Consider the following 7,500-nt stretch of genomic DNA (forward strand, 5'->3'; position numbering starts at 1 on the left):
CGGGGATGGTGGAGCCTGATCCTGGGTTCGGTGGTGTTGAGTGTGGGTGGGAGAAGGCTGCGGGCATGGGGATGCCTGATGAGCCTGGATGTGATGCTGGTGAGAGAGGGGACAGGGCAGAGGCCGGCTGGACGTGCAGCGGGCAGGGGGAAGCTTGAGCCTGGGTGGGTGGTTGTGCATCCAGGGCGGGCAGGGAGAGGTGAGACGTGGGCCTGGGCTGGTCGTCAGCGGTTCACCACAGGCAGCTGGTGGCGGTGTGGCTGAGCAGAAGCCTCCAGCAGGTGATGGCGGGGTGGGGGAGCAGCAGCCAGCCTCAAGCAGCCAGCCTCCAGCTGCTGATGGTGGGGTGGAGGAACAGAAGCCTCCAGCTGGTGATGTCAGGGTGGAGGAGCAGCAGCCAGCCTCCAACGGCTGATGGTGGGGTGGAGGAGCTGCAGCCAGCCTCCAGCAGCTGATGGCGGGGTGCAGGAGCAGCAGCCAGCCTCCAGCTGGTGATGGCGGGGTGCAGGAGCTGCAGGCAGCCTCCAGCAGCTGATGGCGGGGTGGAGGAGCTGCAGCCAGCCTCCAGCAGCCAGCCTCCAGCTAGTGATGGCGGGGTGGAGAAGCAGGCAGCCTCCATCAGCTGATGGCGGGGTGGAGGAGCAGAAGCCAGCCTCCAGCAGCTGATGGCGGGGTGCAGGAGGTGCAGGCAGCCTCCAGCAGCTGATGGCGGGGTGCAGGAGCAGCAGGCAGCCTCCAGCAGCTGATGGCGGGGTGCAGGAGCTGCAACCAGCCTCCAGCTGGTGATGGCGGGGTGGAGGAGCTGCAGCCAGCCTCCAGCAGCCAGCCCCCAGCAGCTGATGGCGGGGTGGAGGAGCAGAAGCCAGCCTCCAGCAGCTGATGGTGGGGTGCAGGAGCTGCAGCCAGCCTCCAGCAGCCAGCCTCCAGCTGGTGATGGCGGGGTGGAGGAGCAGCAGCAGACAGCCTCCAGCAGCCAGCCAGCCTCCAGGAGCTGATGGCGGTGTGTGGGAGCAGCAGCCAGCCTCCAGCGTTCAGCCAGCATCCATCAGCTGATGGCGGTGTGAAGGAGCTGCAGCCAGCCTCCAGCAGGTCATGGTGGGGTGGAGGAGCAGCAGCCAGCCTCCAGCAGCTGATGGCGGGTTGCAGGAGCTGCAGCCAGCCTCCAGCAAATGATGGCGGGGTGCAGGAGCTGCAGGCAGCCTCCAGCAGCTGATGGCGGGGTGCAGGAGCAGCAGGCAGCCTCCAGCTGCTGATGACGGGGTGCAGGAGCTGCAACCAGCCTCCAGCTGGTGATGGTGGGGTGGAGGAGCTGCAGCCAGCCTCGAACAGCTGATGGCAGGGTGCAGGAGCAGCAGCCAGCCTCCAGCAGCTGATGGCGGGGCGCAGGAGCTGCAGGCAGCCTCCAGCAGCTGATGGCGGGGTGCAGGAGCAGCAGCCAGCCTCCAGCTGGTGATGGCGGGGTGAAGGAGCTGCAGCCAGCCACCAGCAGCTGATGGCGGGGTGAAGGAGCTGCAGCCAGCCACCAGCAGCTGATGGCGGGGTGGAGGAGCTGCAGCCAGCGTCCAGCAGCTGATGGTTGGGTGGTGGAGGAGCAGCAGCCAGCCTCCAGCAGCTGATGGCGGGGTGCAGGAGCAGCAGCCAGCGTCCAGCAGCTGATGGTTGGGTGGAGGAGCAGCAGCCAGCCTCCAGCAGCTGCTGGCGGGGTGCAGGAGCAGCAGCCAGCCTCCAGCAGCTGATGGCGGGGTGCAGGAGCTGCAGGCAGCCTCCAGCAGCTGATGGCGGTGTGCAGGAGCTGCAGCCAGCCTCCAGCAGCTGATGGCGGGGTGCAGGGGCTGCAGGCAGCCTCCAGCAGCTGATGGCGGGGTGCAGGAGCTGCAACCAGCCTCCAGCTGGTGATGGCGGGGTGGAGGAGCAGCAGCCAGCCTCCAGCAGCCAGCCTCCAGCTGCTGATGGCGGGGTGGAGGAACAGAAGCCTCCAGCAGCTGATGGCAGGGTGCAGGAGCAGCAGCCAGCCTCCAGCTGGTGATGGCGGGGTGGAGGAGCTGAAACCTGGGTCGGACCTGGTCTGCAGCAGGGCCCATTACCACTCAGAAGCTGATGGCAGTGTGTGTTTAGGTCCCTGCGGGGTGGATGAGCTGAAACCTGGGTCAGACTTGGTGTGCAGCAGGGCTCAGCACCCTCCAGAAGCCGATGACAGTGTGTCTTTAACTCCCTGCCTGGTGGGAGAGCTGAAAGCTGGGTCGGACCTGGTCTTTAGCAGAGCTCAGCAGCCTCCAGAAGCTGATGGCAGTGTGTGTTTCATCCCCTGCGGGGTGGGAGAGCTGAAACGTGGGTCGGACCTGGTCTGCAGCAGGGCCCATCACCATCCAGAAGCTGACGGCGGTGTGTGTTTAAGTCCCTGCGGGGTGGGAGAGCCATAACCTGGGTCGGACCTGGTCTGCAGCAGAGCTCAGCAGCCTCCAGAACCTGATGGCAGTGTGTCTTTAATCCACTGCGGGGTGCAGGAGCTGAAACCTGGGTCGGACCTGGTCTGCAGCAGGGCTCAGCAGCCAGCAGAAGGTGACGGCAGTGTGTGTTTAGTTCCCTGCGGGGTGCAGGAGCTGAAACCTGGGTCGGACCTGGTCTGCAGCAGAGCTCAGCAGCCAGCAGAAGGTGATGGCAGTGTGTGTTTAAGTCCCTGCCTGGTGGGAGAGCTGAAACCTGGGTCGGACCTGGTCTATAGAAGAGCTCAGCAGCCTCCAGAAGCTGATGGCAGTGTGTGTGTTTTGGTCCCTGCGGGGTGCAGGAGCAGGAACCCGGGTCGGACCTGGTCTATAGCGGAGCTCAGCAGCCTCCAGCAGCTGATGGCAGTGTGTGTTTAATTCCCTGCCTGGTGGGAGAGCTGTAACCCGGGTCGGACTTGGTCTGCAGCAGGGCCCATCACCATCCAGAAGCTGATGGCAGTGTGTCTTTAATTCCCTGCGGGGTGGAGGAGCAGAAACCTGGGTCGGACCTGGTCTATAGCAGAGCTCAGCAGCCTCCAGAAGCTGATGGCAGTGTGTGTTCAAGTCCCTGCGGGGTGGGAGAGCTGAAACCTGGGTCGGACCTGGTCTATAGAAGAGCTCAGCAGCCTCCAGCAGCTGATGGCAGTGTGTGTTTAAGTCCCTGCGGGGTGGGAGAGCTATATCCCGGGTCGGACCTGGTCTATAGCAGAGCTCAGCAGCCTCCAGCAGCTGATGGCAGTGTGTGTTTAAGTCCCTGCGGGGTGGGAGAGCTGAAACCTCGGTCGGACCTGGTCTATGGCAGAGCTCAGCAGCCTCCAGAAGCTGATGGCAGCGTGCCTCTAAGTCCCTGCCTGGTGGGAGAGCTGAAACCTGGGTCGGACATGGTCTGCAGCAGGGCTCGGCAGCCTCCAGCAGCTGATGGCAGTGTGTCTTTAAGTCCCTGCCTGGTGGGAGAGCTGAAACCTGGGTCGGACCTGGTCTATAGCAGAGCTCAGCAGCCTCCAGCAGCTGATGGCAGTGTGTGTTTAAGTCCCTGCCTGGTGTGAGAGCTGAAACCTGGGTCGGACCTGGTCTATAGAAGAGCTCAGCAGCCTCCAGCAGCTGATGGCAGTGTGTCTTTAAGTCACTGCCTGGTGGGAGAGCTGAAACCTGGGTCGGACCTGGTCTATAGTAGAGCTCAGCAGCCTCCAGCAGCTGATTGCAGTGTGTGTTTAAGTCCCTGCCTGGTGGGAGAGCTGATATCCGGGTCGGACCTGGTCCACAGCAGGGCCCATCACCCTCCAGAAGCTGGTGGCAGTGTGTGTTTAAGTCCCTGCGGGGTGCAGGAGCAGAAACCTGGGTGGGACCTGGTCTGCAGCAGAGCTCGGCAGCCTCCAGCAGCTGATGGCAGTGAGTGTTTAAGTCCCTGCGGGGTGGGAGAGCTATATCCCGGGTCAGACCTGGTCTAAAGCAGGGCCCATCACCCTCCAGAAGCTGGTGGCAGTGTGTGTTTAAGTCCCTGCGGGGTGGAGGAGCAGAAACCTGGGTCGGACCCGGTCTACAGCAGAGCTCAGCAGCCCCCAGAAGCTGATGGCAGTGTGTGTGTGTGTGTGTGTGTTTAAGTCTCTGCCTGGTTGGAGAGCCGATACCTGGGTCGGACCTGGTCTGCAGCAGGGCTCAGCAGCCTCCAGAAGCTGATGGCAGTGTGTCTTTCATTCCCTGCGGGGTGCAGGAGCAGAAACCTGGGTCGGACCTGGTCTATAGCGGAGCTCAGCAGCCTCCAGCAGCTGATGGCAGTGTGTGTGTTAAAGACCCTGCGGGGTGGGAGAGCTGAAACCTGGGTCGGACCTGGTCTGCAGCAGGGCTCAGCAGCCCCCAGAAGCTGATGGCTGTGTGTGTTTAAGTCCCTGCGGGGTGGGAGAGCTGAAACCTGGGTCGGACCTGGCCCGCAGCAGGGCCCATCACCCTCCAGAAGCTGATGGCGGTGTGGGTTTAAGTCCCTGCGGGGTTGAGGAGCTGAAACCTGGGTCGGACCTGGTCTGCAGCAGGGCCCATCACCATCCAGAAGCTGATGGCTGTGTGTGTTTAAGTCCCAGGGGGGTGGGAGAGCCATAACCTGGGTCGGACCTGGTCTGCAGCAGGGCTCAGCAGCCTCCAGTTGCAGATGGCAGTGTGTGTTTAGTTCCCTGCGGGGTGCAGGAGCTGAAACCTGGGTCGGACCTGGTCTATAGCAGAGCTCAGCAGCCTCCAGAAGCTGATGGCAGTGTGTCTTCAATTCCCTGCGGGGTGCAGGAGCTGATACCTGGGTCGGACCTGGTCTGCAGCAGGGCCCATCACCATCCAGACGCTGATGGCAGTGTGTGTTTAAGTCCTAGTGGGCTGCAGGAGCTGAAACCTGGGTCGGACCTGCTCTATAGTAGAGCTCAGCAGCCTCCAGAAGCTGATGGCAGTGTGTCTTTAAGTCCCTGCGGGGTGGGATAGCTGAAACCTGGGTCGGACCTGGTCTGCAGCAGGGCCCATCACCATCCAGACGCTGATGGCAGTGTGTGTTTAAGTCCTAGTGGGCTGCAGGAGCTGAAACCTGGGTCGGACCTGCTCTATAGTAGAGCTCAGCAGCCTCCAGAAGCTGATGGCAGTGTGTCTTTAAGTCCCTGCGGGGTGGGATAGCTGAAACCTGGGTCGGACCTGGTCTGCAGCAGGGCCCATCACCCTCCAGAAGCTGTTGGCAGTGTGTCTTCCATTCCTAGTGGGGCAGGGGAGCAAAGACCTGGGCAGAGGAGCGCCTGTCTGCATCCGATCCGGCCCCTCAGCAGCCCGCCGTGAGCCTTAGAGAACCCCCCCCCCCCCCAGCGGGCTCCAGGAACCGGGCCCTGCGTCGGACCCAGCTCAGTAAGGCCCTCCCTCGGGCCCTGCAGCAGGTGGCCCCGTCTATGCAGTCGAAAACCCCGCGAAAATCGGTGTAGAAACGCCCGAGAGGCGTGGTGCGGTTCCCCCGGCCGGTACCGGGTCCGGACCGGTCCGGAAGTCCACCCAGAACACTGCCTGGGGCTTCTGGGCGGCTCCCCAGGCGCAGGCAGTCGAAAACCGCGTGAAAATCGGTTCAGAATTGACAAAACGGCGACCTCGTCGCTCCAAAAACTAAGTCCAAACTAAGCCTTTCGCTTATCGCTTAACGCTTAAGGCGGTCGGCCTTATGGCCAGTAAATGAAAAGTGCCTGCGCCCCTGGAGGTTTTGGAAGGTGCGAGCGATGACCATGCTCGGGTTAGTAGGTGAGGCCATCGGAAAACCAGCGTGAGTTGGCGGGTTTGGGTGGCAATCTATTCCAGGCAGAGTCGACTATCTCTGGGCATCAATTTTGGGATTTTTCCGGCTCTGGTTCTGGGAGAAACGCAGGGGCAAAGTGCACGAGCCGCGGCCGATTTTGGTGGCCTGTCCCTGGGCACAAAGTCTGAGGAGTGTGGGCCTGGTTCTCCGAAAAATACCAGTCTGCTGGAGCTCACTCCCATGGCTCCAGGGGGCACGGCACACCCCCCGGTAGCCGACCAAAGTGCTCTACTCGGGCCAGACTCGGACCCACGACCCGGGGTGAGAACCACAACTACTGGTCATCCTTTTGACCTCCAGGGGGCGCGGCAGAGCCTCCCCAGTCCGACGCAAGTGCCCCACTTGGGCCATACTCAGACCCACGGCCCGGGGCGAGAACCACAACTACTGGTCATCCTTTAGACCTCCAGGGGGCCCGGCACAGCCTCCCTAGACCGACACAAGTGCTCCACTTGGGCTGTACTCTGACCCAAGTCCCGGTGCGAGAACCACAACTACTGGTCATCCTTTAGACCTCCAGGGGGCCCGGCACAGCCTCCCTAGGCCGACACAAGTGCTCCACTTGGGCTATACTCTGACCCAAGTCCCGGGGCGAGAACCACAACTACTGGTCATCCTTTTGACCTCATGGTCATCCTTTAGATCTCCAGGGGGCCCGGCACAGCCTCCCTAGGCCGACACAAGTGCTCCACTTGGGCTATACTCTGACCCAAGTCCCGGGGCGAGAACCACAACTACTGGTCATCCTTTAGACCTCCAGGGGGCACGGCACACCCCCCGGTAGCCGACCAAAGTGCTCTACTCGGGCCAGACTCGGACCCACGACCCGGGGTGAGAACCACAACTACTGGTCATCCTTTAGACCTCCAGGGGGCCCGGCACAGCCTCCCTAGTCCGACACAAGTGCTCCACTTGGGCTATACTCTGACCCAAGTCCCGGGGCGAGAACCACAACTACTGGTCATCCTTTAGACCTCCAGGGGGACCGGCACAGCCTCCCTAGACCGACACAAGTGCACCACTTGGGCCATACTCTGACCCAAGTCCCGGGGCGAGAACCACAACTACTGGTCATCCTTTTGACCTCATGGTCATCCTTTAGACCTCAAGGGGGCACGGCAGAGCCTCCCTAGTCCGACACAAGTGTCCCACTTGGGCTATACTATGACCCAAGTCCCGGGGCGAGAACCACAACTACTGGTCATCCTTTAGACCTCAAGGGGGCACGGCAGAGCCTCCCTAGTCCGACACAAGTGTCCCACTTGGGCCATACTCAGACCCACGGCCCGGGGCGAGAACCACAACTACTGGTCATCCTTTAGACCTCCAGGGGGCCCGGCACAGCCTCCCTAGTCCGACGCAAGTGCTCCACTTGGGCTGTACTCTGACCCAAGTCCCGGGGCGAGAACCACAACTAATGGTCATCCTTTAGACCTCCAGGGGGCACGGCACAGCCTCCCTAGTCCGACACAAGTGCTCCACTTGGGCTATACTCTGACCCAAGTCCCGGGGCGAGAACCACAACTACTGGTCATCCTTTAGACCTCCAGGGGGCACGGCAGAGCCTCCCTAGTCCGACACAAGTGTCCCACTTGGGCTATTCTCTGACCCAAGTCCCGGGGCGAGAACCACAACTACTGGTCATCCTTTAGACCTCCAGGGGGCACGACACAGCCTCCCTAGTCCGACCCAAGTGCTCCACTTGGGCTATAC

This window comes from Nothobranchius furzeri, unplaced genomic scaffold, assembly GCF_043380555.1.
Source record: "Nothobranchius furzeri strain GRZ-AD unplaced genomic scaffold, NfurGRZ-RIMD1 Scf050, whole genome shotgun sequence".
Lineage (NCBI taxonomy): Eukaryota > Metazoa > Chordata > Actinopteri > Cyprinodontiformes > Nothobranchiidae > Nothobranchius > Nothobranchius furzeri.